Here is a 16391-nt window from a genome sequence, read left to right on the forward strand (position 1 = left end):
TTCCATCGCTTGTGAACCCTCTCTTTTGTCCACTCCATGACTCGTTGGATATGACATGCATCATAGTACAGGGCAAAGTCCGGTATGGCTAAGCCCCCCCTGTCTTTTGGCAATGTCAGTGTAGTTAGTTTGACCCTTGGCCGTTTGCGGTCCCATATGTATTTCCCGATGTCTTGTCTCAGGGTTCGGAAGAATGAGCTGGGGATGGTGACCGGTATGGCTTGCATTAGATATAGCAGGCGCGGGAGAAGGTTCATCTTTATAACTTGAACCCTACCCAGCCATGAGATGTGCGGGTATGCCCATTCAGAAAGGTCTTTCCGGAATCTGTCCAGTAGGGGTGTGAAGTTGTGTTTGAATAGGTCAGTATCCTTCCTTGTTAACCAGGTGCCCAAGTACTGTATGCGGTGTTGTGCCCATTGGAAGGTATGGCTCTGTCTTAGAGGGGAGGCTCTATGTTCCGATAGGTTCATGTTCAGGATGTAAGATTTCGTGTAGTTGATCTTGAGGTTATCAATCTCCCTAAAGGTCTCAAAGGCCTTCAGGATATTCGGGAGTGAGACCTCCCGGTTGGAGACGAAAAAAAGGAGGTCGTCGGCATACGCCGCGATTTTGTGTTGCGTGTCTCCAGATCCTATTCCCCTGATTGCCTCATTGTGTCTTATGTGCGTCAGGAAGGGTTCGAGCGTCAGCACGAAGAGCAGGGGGGATAGGGGGCATCCCTGCCGCGTACCGTTGGTGATGGTGAAGGCGCTCGTCAGGGCTCCGTTCACTATGACGTGTGCGGTGGGCCCGTCGTACAACGCCTCGACCCACCCCCGGAAATGCGGCCCCAGTCCGATGTGTGTCAGTGTGTGGAACATATATTGCCAGTCGACTCTGTCGAAGGCCTTCTCTGCGTCTGTCGACAGCAGCAGAAGGCCCTCGGTCCCGCCATGTCGTCTATGCATGAGTGTTAGCGCCCTGATCGTGTTATCCCTTGCTTCGCGTCCCCTGACAAAGCCTACCTGGTCTGGGTGTATGAGGGTGGGGATGTGTGTCTGGAGTCTTGTGGCTAATATTTTAGCCAGCAGTTTGACATCGCAGTTAATCAGTGAGATGGGCCTGTAGTTCCCGCAATATTCCCTATCCTTGCCTTCCTTGGGGATGAGCGCGATGTGTGCTGTTAGCGACTGTTTCGGTAGGTGGTGGCCCTCCCGGAGTGCGTTTAAGGCCTCTAGAAGGGGTGAGTATAGTAGGTCTGCGAACGTAGTGTAGTATTTGAGAGGCAGCCCGTCTGGGCCGGGACTTTTGCCTTGTTTCATCATTTTAATGATGCGGGCCAGCTCTTCTATGGAGATCGGTTCGTCTAGCCTGTCCGCGATTTCCGGTGTCAAGGATGGGAGGGAGTGTTCTGACAAGTAGTCCTGTATTTTCGCATGTAGTTCTTCCCCGTGTTTGTGTTGGTGGGGTCTGGGAAGGGCATAGAGGTTCGCGTAGTAGTCCCGAGTTATATCAAGGATCTTGGAAGGCAGTTGGTGTAAGGTGCCCTTAGAGTCTCTCATCCTGTCTATATATGTCCCCTGTCGCCTTTTGGCTAGCATTCTGGCCAGTAGCTTTCCACTTTTGTTGCCGTGGAGCAGGAAGAAGGCCTTGTGTCTAAGTGCATCCCTGTGGTGTTGTCTGTGTAGGAGGCCCGTCAGGTCGCGTCTGAGTTGCAGTAATGTCGCCTGGTGTGTCGGTAGTTGTGCGGTTTTATTGAGTGTTTCCACCTTGTGTATTTCTGCTACTAGGTCTGCCATGCGACTATTGGTCTGTTTTTTGAGAGTGGACCCCTGGCGGATGAAGTGGCCGCGTATCACACTTTTGTGTGCCTCCCATCTGATGGTAGGTGAGGTGTGGTCTGTAGTGTTCGTCTCAAAATATTCCTTAAGTGTGCCTGAGATTTCGGATGTAAAGTCGGGTCTGGTCAGTAGGTAGTCATTAAGTCGCCATTTGTTGTGGCGGGGCCTGAACATGGGTGAAGAGAGTGTCAGGGTCACCGGCGCGTGATCCGACCACGTCGGCACCCCGTGTTCCGCCGCGCTCGTGGTCGGTAGATTATAGTGAGAGGTGAAGATGTAGTCTAATCTGGTGTAGGTGTTGTGGACCTGTGAGAAATATGTGTAATCCCTCTCGTCAGGGTGGTAGGCCCTCCAGCAGTCTATCAATTGAGATCGGGTCAGGAGGGTTTTGATTGCATTCAAGTGTTGCGACGGGACCCCCGATTTCCCGGTCGAGGAGTCCCACCTCGGGTTGAGCGCGACATTGAGGTCGCCCCCTACTATGAGGATCCCTTCCGAGAAGGGCTTGAGTATCTTAAGTGTGCGTGCCAGGAACCGGTATTGTCGAGTATTCGGTGCGTATATATTTGCGAACGTGTAGGCCTGGCCGGCTATTGTGCCCTTAAGGAAGATGAATCTGCCCTCTCTGTCTGTCAACTGTCCCGTTACTATTAGTGGTATGTGTTTCCCGATTAGAATGGCCGTCCCTCTGGACCTCCCCGCGTGGTAGTCACTATAATAACCAGTGGGATAATGTTGGTTCGTCAGTTTGGGCCTAGACCCTTCCCGAAAGTGCGTTTCCTGAATTAGCACTATTGAGGCTCTGTGGGTGTGGAAGTCACGGAGCGCTCCTGAGCGCTTCTCCGGTTTATTAAGACCTCTGGCATTGATGGAGAGGACCGTGAGGCAGTCCGGCACGAGTGCCCTTGTGTCGGGGTGTGAGGGTGGCTGTGTCATTCCGTCCGTGGGTCCCAGTCCTGTCCAGGGGTCTGTGGTCGTCCGCGTCTGCTAGTTACGGGTCGGATGGGGTATACAGGGAAGGAGGGGGGAGGGGGGAGGGGGAAGGTGATGTGTGAAGTGCGTGTAGGTGTGTCCTCGCCTCTGTGAAGAGACGGTGAGGTGGCAGCGACGGGGAACGGATTAGTCAGCGGCCACCTGTGGCCCGCTGATCCCGTTCACCTTGCCTTGGTCGCTGGGCCCTATAGGGCAGCAGAAGGAAGTCGAGCGACTTCGGGTGGAACCAGTCCTCCCCGCGTCTGTGCGTCTGTCTGTGGTAGACAAGTGGGTACCTGATTGTGTAGGTCGGTTTGTAGGGTCCGCGTAGTTTCTCTGTCGGCTGTGTCAGCTACAGTCGGGTTTGTGTTAGCGTCCTCCTCGGTTGAAGTCGTAAGTAGTAGGCTCCGGGTCATAGCACTAGTCGCCGTCTGGGGTGCCTGTCTTGCGCATGTGGAGAAAAGCAAATAACATAACAGTTACATAAACACTTGCCATATAACTCTCTCAGCATTAAACATCAAACAATAAACTGTGTTGTGGTGTACATCCGCCTGCTGCGTAATTCAATTCTTGTCATAGTTACGTACCTAACTAACGTGCCCTCTCCTCCCCCTCCCGCCACCCGTGTCCCTGCCCAATCGCCATTTTCCCAGCCCTCCCCAAAGAGGTTCCTATTCCCCCCCTATGTCAGTTTTCTCCATATTCGTGTCTCACCACGTGTGTGTGATGGGGGAGCGGGAGGCTAGGCCGCTGAACAGTGTGGCTCTTTTCTCCAACCCTTAAGCTATATGTGAGTGAGACCCCCCGGTGGAGCCCGCCCCCCTGCTCGTATAGGTCATCACAGGGCGGGCAGGGCTCCAGCGGCGGGCCCCAGTCCTAATAGGGCTCCGCATTCATGACTGCGCCGGGCCTAGTGGGCGCCTCTCTCCCCCCCCCCTCCCCCCACCCTCTCCAGCGGTCGTCAAATGGTTATTGTGGATAGCTATGAGTGCCCATTGTATAAGGGCGGGTGGCTACCTCAATGGAGCGAGTTCTGTACTTTTTACTCCTTACGTATCCCCCCAGTGCCTGCCTCCCCCCATGTGTCCGGGCCGGGTGGGTCCCCCCTGCATCCCCAATCTCCCCTTGCGTAGAGCAGTGTGTCTTTGTGGGATAGTCTGAGAACCCCCAGTGTCTCTGGAGGGACTAAGCCCCGTTCAGGGGAGTGAGTCCCGTCAGTTGGTACTTGCGATTATATACTGCAGCAGTCAGTGGTGTGAACTTAAACCGCCATCCCGGAGGGTCGGATGGCCTGTTGTCTAGTCCCTCTGCTCCTGGGCTGCTGTGGCCGAGGCCCTGAAGTCATCTGTAGCGGTGCATAGAAGGCGAGAGGATCCGGCCATTGCAGGGTGATAGGTGGGAGGCGTAGTTCCAAGGCTAAGTCGCTCAGGTCCTCCGGGTTTCGGATAGCAAAAGGTCCTTGCTGGGTAATAACTTGGAGTCCGGTCGGGAAAGACCACCTGTATCTAAGTCTGTGATTTTGGAGAAGTCTTGTAAGGGGCTTCATAGCCCGCCGGTAGGCCAGGGTGGCCGGTGAGAGGTCCGGGTATAGTTGTAATTCCACGCCATTTAGCTGCACCTTTTCAGTGTTGCGTGCTTTCTGCAGGATTTCTTCCTTCAGCTTGAAGTCGGCTAGGCAGCAGATGGTGTCTCTTGGAGGAGCCTCAGGAGGGCCCCTTGGTCTCAGGGCTCTGTGGGCTCTAACGAGCTCTATCTCGGAGTGCTCAGGGCGGCCCAGGATCATGTTGAACAGGTTCACGAGGGTGTCAGCTATCGGCGTCACCTGGTCAAGGTCTTCTGGGATGCCACGCACCCGAATGTTCTGGCGCCTGCCACGGTTGTCCAAATCTTCCATGTGCAGGGCCATTTGTCTCATTTGTGCCGTGTGGCGGCGTACTGCGTCTGTGGTTGCAGATTGAGCAGAGGTTAAATGGTCGGTGTCTGCTTCGAGTTGGGCCACTTTGGTGTGTAGGCCCTGAATGTCCTCCCTGAGGGAGTGCAATTCAGCTGTGATAGAGGCTTTCAGCTCGGAGTTGGCCTCCTTCAAGTCTTGTCTGGTAGGCAAGGCTTTAATTAGTTGGACCCAGTCTGGGTGTTGGTCCGGAGGGGTCTGGGCAGCAGTTATTGGGCCCTCACCTCGTGGCGACGCTGGGCGGGAGGCGTCCTCATGCTCTTCATTGGCGTAGGCCTGAGTGGCCGCGTCCGCGGGAGCCACGAGGAAGTGTCGTAGCGATGTCGTTGCTGTGCCCTTCGGCGTGACCGCCGGCTTGGTAGTGCTCGATGCCCGGTGGGATTTACCCATTTCTGCCCGCGGAATCAGTGCTGTGAGGAGGATTAGTGCTCAGCCTGCAGAGGAGCTCCGGGTCTACGCCGCCATCTTCCTCGGCTTCCAAGCCACGCCCCTTTGGTATGTTACAGGATCCTTCAGCCAAAAACATACCTTCTTTGCTGTTTTATCACCTGATGAATATCGTTAATGTGTTGCTTTAGCGCATAGATTTCCATATCCAGCTTTTGGACAGTAATAGAGTTGGCTGCAGACATTCCAGTTGCGACAACTGCACCGACAGTGGCACAAACTAATGCAACAATTATGACGGTGAGGAACCTTTTGGGTCGGTTGCTTATCGAAATAGTACTGGATACAAATGGTTTCCGGGCTTGCTCCAAGTTGTTTCGCACACGGTCCTGTGCTCTTTGGAGGTGCATCTGGTACCAAGACTGTAACTCAGGAAGCTGCATTGATGAAATGTTGTATGCCTTCTCAATGGAAATCTTGGGGTCCAAGCTGACGAACACACGTCGGGTCAGGATCCTCTTCTCAGTCAAGATGAGCCCTGGTGTCTCTTGAATCAGGATGCCGGAGGATGGTCCCATCTCTGCGATCGGGTCGGTCCGTAGCTCTTGGCACAGGAGCAGTACGATCCAGAAACACGCCATATCCTTCTTGGACATCTTTCGACAGTCACGGATCAGGAACTCGTTTCAGACTTATCTACTAATCATTCAAGGTTTGTTAAGCATACAAACTTATAACAGTATGACATCACTTGGCTTAGGACAACACATTATTACGATTCATCAACATATGTATTCTCTCTAATTCTATTTTTATAACTTCATCCATCACTACATTTATTACTGACTCCTCAGCAATATGCCTATAGCGGTTAATCAAGTTAGTAACCTGCTTAGAAAATGTAGTTATTGGATGGCAAGGAAATGGTTAATGACATGAACGTACATGATATCATGGCACATCACAACATTTCACCTCATACGGTACCACGTGAATCAAGCATTCATCCAGGTTAGTCGTTCACCCTTCTGCGTCCGAATCCACACCTATAATCCTTAATTGAGATTTAGGATGACAAGCACGCAACTGGTTAATGTGAACCCACTTTTCAATAAAATCACCATCCTTAGGAATTTTTATCTTATACGCTACTGGGGAAATTTTGTCAATGATGACATATGGCCCTTTCCAAGAAGGTAAAAATTTATTTTCCTTGACTTGATTTCGCGCAAAGTTATACAGATAGACTTGATCTGTGATCTCATATTCCTTTTTCGTGGTTTTTAAATCATAATAGGTCTTAACTATTACTTTTTCTAGATTCTTTTGGGCAAAAGCAAACGCATGCTCTAAATGCTTGCGCAAATCTTCGATATACTGATGTGTAGTGGCAGCATTGATCAAGTTATAATCCGAAGTACGATATTGTAAATGCTGTGGTAAAACCATCTTTCTTCCTGTCATCAATTCTAAAGGTGACCCTTTGGTAGCAGTGCTAGGTGTAGCTCTAACCGCCATTAAAACTAGGGGCAATTTAATGTCCCAGTCTTTACCAGACTCCTTAACATACTTCTTCAGAATATTAACGATAGACTGGTTATATCGCTCTACCCCCCCGCTAGACGCAGCGCGGTATGCAATATGTAGCTTACGTTTAACACCTAGAATGTTCCACATCTTAGCCATCACTTCGCTGGTAAAATGACTACCTCTGTCTGACTCAATTTTTTGAGGCAGACTGAACCTGGAAAACACATGGTTAATCAACAAAGTGGCGCACACGGTACTCGTGTTCTCTTTACAAGGCAAACACTCTATCCACTTTGTGTACATACATGTAACGGTTAACATGTATTTGTTACCTCTTGAAGATCTTGTTACAGGGCCTATAAAGTCAATGTGAATATCAGACCAGGGTCTGGTCACCCCCCTCTTCTGAAGTGGTGCACGATGGGTTGGAACATGGGGTTGATATTGCGGACAAATCAAGCATCCCTGACAGTATGTCTTAACATCTCTTAACATGTGTGGCCAATATGCATAATCACGCAATATCTCATATGTGATCTTATCACCACAATGCCCAGATGTAGGTGCATCATGTGTGTGTTGGAGCATTAACCCTCGGTATACAGTTGGGAATACCCATTGTTGAATACCATGTTTAGAAGTTCTGACCAGCAACCCATCCATGATACTAAATTGGACTTTATATCTCATCAAGATTCGTAAATCTTTATTATCTTTGCAATCCTCATCTGTGATGGGATTGGCAGTAGGGTCTTCTATATGTCTATAGAATATGCCTATGACGGGATTGTTCTTTTAACTGGTAATCAGGTCCTCATTAGGAGCTTCTTGACTCCATTGTATGACATTTAAGTCGGCATTATCCCTAGCCTGTCGTCTAGTCATAGCTTCAACATGAATTGAACCCATAAGATCATCAATGTTTAGGGTTTCACCATTGATGGCTGCTTGTTTTGCCAGTGAATCGGCTAAGTCATTACCGTCCTTGTCAATACCTTCTATTTTAGAATGGCCTTTGGTTTTCTTCCAATATATGGTTAAACCATGTTCCTTAACCAATTCATTGATTTTACAAAACAATTTCCCATGTTTAACAGGTTTGTTATTGCTTTTCAGCATTTGGTTACATTTCCAGCTAGGCAGATATTCAACGAATCTCTGGGTATGCTATACTAAACAGGGTGCCTGAGTGAGCTTCCTCCTCAGTTCACTTACCGCCTGGTCCTGAGGCTCCCCCCAGTTCCAGGTAGTTTCCTTTTTAAGCAGGTGTAAGAGTGGTTTCGTTATTTCTGCATAGTTATCTATAAACTTACAGGAGTAGTTAGTCATACCAAGGAACGATCTTAATTCCCTGATGTTTGAAGGTGTTTTAGCCTTAATTACAGCTTCAACCTTCTTCCTCTGGGGATTTAATCCTTCAGAAGTTACCTCACGTCAGGGGACGTGTATATGGCATCGATTTTAGGAACCGGGAGATGGAAAAAGATGCTTTGTCGGCCCTCCTACTTCGGGCATTGCGCGTGAAATCTAACGTGCCACCAGATGGGAGTGGTGTGTTAAGTAGTACTATTCTTATCAGTTTAATCCCTGTTACGTCCCCCTCATCAGGCCTTTTTTAGTCGAATGTATCGCCCACTGTCAGTCCCTTCGGGATCCATCCCTCATTCATCTTAATAAAGGTGAGGTAATCTAGACTTTTTTGACCTAGGCAACTCAGCAAAGGAAGCAGCAGCGGGTACAACATCATCATCATCACACCGTACGTCCATGTGTGTAATGCTGCCTGACTGAGACATATCCCTGTTATCTACATCCTCTGGCAATAATGGTTGTGCATCACTCATTTCTTCCAACTGATGTGTAAATAACTCCTCTGACAGATAAAGTGAAGCGGCTGTGGTGCTAGTGTTGGTGGTGGCGGTAGGCGGGCGAGTGGTAACTTGAGAGGTGCCCGAAGATAAGCTGGAGGAGGATGGTGCGTCAAGGTTCCGAGCGGAAGCTGTAGAAGATTGGGTGTCCTGTGTTAGCCAGTCAACTATGTCCTCAGAACTTTTCGAGTTCAGGGTACGTGGCCTCTGAACACTGGGCATTATTCTAGGGCCAAAGGGAATCACAGCACCACAACCTCTGCCTGTCATTTTTTTTTCGATTAGTGGTACTATGCGTGTAAGCTACTGTGACAACAGATATGAGTGGCACTGTGCACTGGCAGAAGTTGGCAGAGTAGACGCTGTAGGCCTGACGCACACGCTTGCAGACAACTAACTGCTATTCAATCTATTACAGTCAAAACATTTTTTTTTTTAAATGTTCACTACTGTTACACCAGATATGAGTTGCACTGGTGTGACACTGTGCCCTGGCAGGCCCTGAAATGCACACGTGTGAAGGAAACTGACTGCTATTATATTACAGTCAAAAAAGTTGTTGTTTTTTAAAAAATGCAAGCTATTGTGACACCAGATATGAGTGGTGGCACTGAGCAAGTGGGCACAGTATACGCTGTGAGCCTGACACACATGCTGGCAGGCAGGCAACTGCAATTAGATTACACAGGAAAAAAAACAGACTGATGTTCTAGCCCTAAAAGGGCTTTTTGGGGTGCTGTCCTTACAGCAGAGATCAGATGAGTCCTTAAGGACTGTAGTGGATACTGAATACACTAGCCTAGCTATCGATTTCCCTATTAAATCAGCATCAGCTACACTGTCCCTCCTCTCACTAAGAATGCAGCTTCCGGGGGGCGGGGCCTAGCTGTCATGGAGGAAAGACGCACTTCGTGTGAGCTCCCTCAATATCTCACTTTAAGCAGCTATCAACAAGCAAATTTCACCCCAGAAGGGGATGACCCAGCAATGTTGCTCCTACCTGACCGACCCGACATGCTTAATAGCGGTTAGCAACTCGACAGAGTCTTACTTACCTCCGCGTGGCAAGTGTGGCCTGGTGCTCACTGGGCGGGAGAGGCGGCCAATCTCCCGATCCTGGGATGCGCAGGAGCAGCTACTTCCCGGCAGGAGCTCCGTTACCGCCCCCCTCGGACTGGTGGGGGTTATCCCGGGCCACACCTGAGAGGCTGTCTGGAGCTAATGGACGCACAGAGCACAGCCGCCCAGGATGACATACTCATCTGCGACTCTCCCAATATGGCGGCAGCCGCGTGTCCTCCTGGTACCAGCAAAGCATGGCAGGATATTGAGTCTAAGCTGGACAGACTCTTTAATCAATTTTGGAAGCAAATAACAAGCAGGAAGCCCCAACAAGCTCCACCACAGCCCCAACAAGCTCCAGCACAGCTAAGCGAATCAGTCCCCATTAAAATCCACCAACGCAAAAGGCGTCGAAGACGGGACCAGAGGCACAAACAGAAATGCAGAGCCTGCCCCATGTCAAGCACTCGCCTCCACCTTAAGCCACCACAATCCCGCACCGGACGTGAAGCACCACCAGGACAGATCCGACCACCCGACAAAACAAGCTTTCACCACCTCAAGCCGCGAACCCGGCACTCAGCCAGAGACTTGCCTTTGTTGTTCCAGGTATCAGGGACTCCCAGGGTCTGCACCTGGCGCCCAGAAGGGATCGGATGAGCACTAGCAGTAAACAGCAGCCTGTCAAGCATGTCCCACTATAGCCGATCCTCCACACCATGCCTTTGATCACATGAACTGCTCTCTGCACATTAACTAATCGTAAGTAGCAAGCGTTTAAACATGTCATTATTTCACCTCTTAAAGAGTTTATTGACGTAGTTCCTTACATGCCTTATTCACTAGTCTCATCTCATAGGGCGACTCACACTTGATTTATAACTAGTGGTGGAGCTGCTGATATAAATACACAGTTGATAACGTGCAAGCTACACCCTAAACATGACAGTCATCTTTCACAACAATGTACTGCTATATACTCATACCCTCAGTGCAACTAGCCATGATATATGCACGTTCAGCCTAGCATGCTCAAATATAACACACTTCTGTCTCTAGTGTTAAGTCTTCTGTGAATGTCTATACCCAGAATCAGTCGGTCATAGGGGAGATCTACCACTATCACCGGGTGTCTAAAGGTTTTGTTACCTATTTTAAATTTTAACCAGGTATCACCAATAACATGAAGGGCATTTCCTCCTACACTCAACAGAGCATTTGGGCAATCTCTTAGCTTTGGCTTATCCATTGCTAAGTCCATTACCTGCTGCAAGTAGGTATTGGATAAGATAGTGGCTTGTGAACCAGTAGCCTTTGAAAGGCTGGGGTAGCGAATCCTGTATTTCTACCGATATGTAGTACCTTCCTTCATGTTCTTCTAATTCACATAAGAATTTAGAATGTGTCAACATATCACTCCTTTTCCATACATTACCGGTCACAGCAATAGTTTCTACCTGTACTGAGGAATGCTCAGTCTTACACACAGGCCCATCCTTTTTAGGAATATTTTGAACTATCAAGCGGGAACTAGTGGTCGGCATCTCATCAGTTAACCCTTTCAGGTCTGGATCCTGGAAACTAGCGGCTGCTGGGGCTATTTTAGCCTTTGGCTGAAATGAAAAAACAGAGGAACACGTTGCGCCTCCTTCACCCAGATAGTAAGCAATAGGTTCCCTAACACAACTATTATTTATTTGGCTGTGAGTACCTGGAAAGGAAACAGGGTTAGGTATTACATCTACTGACAACCTAGCCTGTTTAGTCACAGTGGCCATTATTGCTGCGGCACCTGTTGTTGCTGCTGCAGTTGCACAGGTGGCTCTGCAATCGGAGCTGTCCCTAAAAAAGGATTATTGGCAAAGATTTGGTTAATCTTTGTCATTTCCTACATTAATTTGCCCATCTGGTCTGTCAATTGACCAACCTGACGACGCAAATTATTTCCCCCATTGCCGTTTTGTCTTTGCCCATTAGAATTTGGCTGGGATGGCTGAGACTGTTGGGAGTTATTGGAAGCAGATTGGTTGTTTCTGTTTCCATATCTCCTATTTCTCTGAGGATTCCTTCTCCATTGGGAATTGCCTTGGTTCTTATTAACCGAGGGGTGTTTATTCCTATTGGCATTGGACTTTTCAGAGTTATTATCAGAGGAAATTACAGAATTGCTTCTGGCATTTTCCTGTTTCAGAGGTTTTGGGGTTTTCAAAATCTCAGAATAGGTCCTCTTTTTTCTGTTGGGTTTCTAAACCTAACTGAATTTTAGTCACTGACACCCTTTTTATCACCAGGTTTCTTAACCTTTGGCTGATGTTCGTCATGTGCATGGTGTATAGTATACAATTTCATGCACTGACTGACTAGCCATTCTAATGGTAACTTACAATCGAAATCTCTTGCGAGATTCATTTGTATGTTTATCGGCATGGCATGAAAATACAGATCTTTGAAGTCTGTACTTTCATACCTGGGTTTTCTTTGGACCACGGAATATGCATTTTTAAGAATATTTAAAAATTCTCTGGGGCTTTGATCTGGACGGCACTTTAAGTTATAAAGCGCTTTCTTTGCAGAAGCAATGGTTTTATACTTACCATATTCCATGATTATTTCATATTTCATCTTGGACCAGGACATTAGCTGTATAGCTTGAAGACTTTCTAGATAAACACGGCACATTGAATCAAAGGTCCATGTAATGAACCATTTCTTATGGATGTCATCATACATGCCCAATTAATTCATGGCTCTTTCATAATTTTCCAGATGTTCAGATATGTTTCCTGAACCTCTAGAAAATTGTGGGACAGTGTCTTTAAGGAATTTAATAACTTTTGGCGTTTCATAAACAGGCATATTTGATTTATGATCTCTTTTTCTGCTTTCCTTTCTTTTTGGTAAATGTCTATGCGATCCGGCTGCTGAAGAGGAATTAGATCCGTACAACAGTGCAGATGGCATATCAGTCACATGGCCTTCAGAGTGGACAGTGCAATCACTTTCATTCCCATCACTCTGAGCTTCTCGTTCACTGTCACAATTCTGATCAGCATCAGACTTCTTCCAGTGTACAGAACCATGTCTGTTTTTATTCCTATCACCTTGAACCTGATTCCCTCCGTCAGGTTTGGCCAAGAGTGTATGATGAACCCCATTTTTCTTTCTATGTTAGTTTGTACACCAATTTCTTCAAGATATGTTATTATGGGTGAATCACTTAGAATGGTTTGTTTAGCTTCCCATTCTATGCCCTTCAACCAAACTTCATAGCTTAAATCATTCTTCATATGTTTATGAATATGGACTAGAGCATTTTTTCTTAGGTCTTCAATAATTTCAGCATTGTCTGATAGCGATGTATCGCTGCCCATATTTATATACGCTGATTTAATCTCAATACAAAACTCTTTTCTATATCAAGATTAATATTGCATGAATTACTCTAATAGCAACGCCTCAGAATTATTGTATGGAATATAATTTCAACTTAATGATCTCAGCAGTGCCTCCAATATGTGGGGATATTTATGGGATGATAATATTAAACAGTTGAGAATTGCCCACTATTTCAATTCTCTTAGCGATCGTTATCATGTAAGTGAAATGTATTCCATACAAATAAAATCACAATTTGTTATAAAAATAGATATAATTTATTGCGACAAATAAAAATATAATAATATTGGACAGCATGCATGATAATAATCAGTGAATATTCAGTATAACATAAGTATGCAATACAATGGCAATGTTAAAACACGTTCCAATGGCTAACAGCATCAACTGTCAAGACTTTAGATTTATGAGGGTATTTCACAGACAGAAAGTAAAACTTCACACAGTTCAGCGAAAAGCCATAAAACATTTGCTAACAGTTAAATCAACTGAGTAACCCTTTTCAATGCTGGCTAGATCCTCCTAGGCATATAATATCCTATTCTCATGTAATTTTCAAGTAAAATAATATTTAAACCAGCTCATTAATCATTTCCTGGAACCATCCAATAAGAATAATCTACCAGATTCTATAAGCCAAATTTTAATTTGCCTAAAAAGATATCTTATCTTATTTAGAGCAAATCAATACACCTGGATAAAAACATCGGTATGCTAACACGTGATAATATCACATTAATATATAATTATTCTTAATTCCACCTGCAGAATGGAATGTTTATAACTATATATTCTTTTGGTAACTAAGATTTCTAAATATTGAAATCTGACCGTGATTTATCCAGTCATATGTCATGCTATTAGATTTTTAATTAATTTAGATTAATTAAATAAAACCAGCATAATTACCAGTTAAGTAGATATTCTCATCAAATGAGTAGGTAGTCCCAGGAACTTGAATGCGTGTATGATTGGTTGTATGGAGGTATGTAAGTAATAGTAAAAAGTAAGTGTTGCTTAGAAAGTGAGAGTAAAATTGTAAGTGTCCAGGAGTGTTTCTTGAGTGTTAGTCCCAGAGTGAATATCTGTCATGGATCTCTCTGCATGTCGGAATCTGAAAGCCCAAACTTTGTCCAACTTCAACTTCCACTCTCTTCCCTTTGCCCTAACTTTTAAAGGGAAAGAGTCTCTGTACGTCATTACAGGGCCAGATTAAGAGCCCAGTGGGCCTGGTGCTGACAATTATGACGGGCCTAATATCAGAATCATATCGACCAAAAACAATAAAACACTCCTAAGCGTCATGTATCTGATGGAGATGGTGCTGGAGAGAAAGAAAAATGCAGCTATAAGAAAACACATACCCTAGGACAGGGGTAGGCAACCTTCAGCTCTACAGATGTTTTGGACTACATCTCCCATAATGCTTTTACAGCCATATTGCTGGCAAAGCATCAAGGGAGATGTAGTCCACAACATCTGTAGAGCCGAAGGTTGCCTACCCCTGCCCTAGGATAATCTCTCTCTAATTTATGTTTTCATCTTTCAAGTAAATCCATAACTTCTGACAGCAGTGTCCAGTCAAGCAGGAAGTCAATGGGCATGGTAAAAGGGTGTGCCACTGACACAAATCACGTAACCTGCTAAAAGGGGCGAACATGCCCAAAAAGAGGACATGTCTGCCCAAAGAATTAGAAGGCCAGCCTGGCCTGAATGCATGTCAGGCTGCCTGCCAATCATGCAGCTGGTCAACTAAGGGCATACTATGCAGACAGCACCCTGAGCTTGGCATAAATGCATCTAATGATGCGCTCGCTCAAAGCTTTCTAAGGACTGTCCCCTAGCACTCGCTGGTCCACTTGTCTCCTTACCTTCTTACTAGCAGGCAGAACCTCCTGGTATATAGTCTGGGACAGAGAAAAGCTGTATGTAGTGAGTGCAGAAGAAAGGGAACATGCCATAGTGTTAGAGAGACTAAAGTCAGCCTTACCTTAAAGGATCACTATAGGGTCACGAACACAAACATGAATTCATGACCCTATAGTGTTAACACCACCATCTAGCCCCCCAGGGCCCCTCATGCCTCCATAAATATAGCAAAATCTTACTATATTCAAGCCTCAAGCTGTAACTCTGCATGCTGTTTGCCTCAGAAAAAAGCAGTCTGCTGACATCATTAGAAGTGGTGGCCTGATCCAATCACAGTGCTTCCCCAAATGATTGGCTGAGACTGACAAAGAGGCAGGTCAGAGCCAGCATGATTCAAACACAGACCTGGCCAATCAGCATCTCCTTAGAGAGATTAATTGAATCAATGAATCTCTATGAGGAAAGTTCAGTGTCTGCATGCAGAGGGAGGAGACACTGAATGTTTGGATGCATTTTAGGCAGCCATGACCCAGGAAGTATCTCTAACAGCCATCTGAGGAGTGGCCAGTGAAGTTATCACTAGGCTGTAATGTAAAGACTGCATTTTCTCTGAAAAGACAGTGTTTACAGCAAAAAGCCTGACGGTAATGAGTCTACTTACCAGAACAAATTCAATAAGCTGCAGTTGTTCTGGTGACTATAGTGTCCCTTTAACTATATTCATTGTCAGCCAGTCCACACAAGTTTTGTTCCCATAAATCCCTCTTAAGTTTCCATACTTAAGTAAGAGTATGTGAAAAGTAGTTAGGGTTGCCACCTTTCTTGGAAAAACATACCGGCCTTACTAATTTTCATAATTAAATATGTATGGGTGACATCACATAATGTAAATCATAAGGAGTGACATAAGAGAAAATGCTGTAAAATCACCAAAAAACTACTTTGTTTGATTCTGCTTTATAGATGGATTCCTCCCAGTGCCCCCCATGTCTCCCATTGCCTTCATGACTCAGTGCCCCATGTGTCGATTACTCCAGGTCTCAGTGTTCCTATGTATCAGTGTCTCAGTACCCCATGTCTCCCAGTGTCCCCTAGTGTCATGTCCCCTGGTCTCCCAGTGATCCTATGTATCATAGTGTCTCAATGCCCCATGTCTCCCTTTGTCCCCATGTATCCCAGGGTCCCCATGTCACTAGGCACTAGGAAGATGGGGAGACCTGGGGACACGGGGGGACCTAGGGACACGGAGACACCAGTGACACTGGGAGACTAGGGGACTCTGGCTGGGACACATGGGGACACTGGGAAAATAGGGGACACTTGAAGACATGAGGACACAGACACCAGGGACACAGACACTAGAGACACTGGCTGGTGGCATGGGGACATTAAGAAATGAGGCACTGGGAGACATGGGGACACTGAGACACCAGGGCCAAAGACACTAGGGACACTAGCTTGGAGACATGGGGACATTGTGACACTTGAGGCACTGAGAGACATGGAGGCACTAGGAGACATGGGAACAGT

The sequence above is a fragment of the Pelobates fuscus genome, chromosome 6, assembly GCF_036172605.1.
Source record: "Pelobates fuscus isolate aPelFus1 chromosome 6, aPelFus1.pri, whole genome shotgun sequence".
NCBI classification, from domain to species: Eukaryota; Metazoa; Chordata; class Amphibia; order Anura; family Pelobatidae; genus Pelobates; species Pelobates fuscus.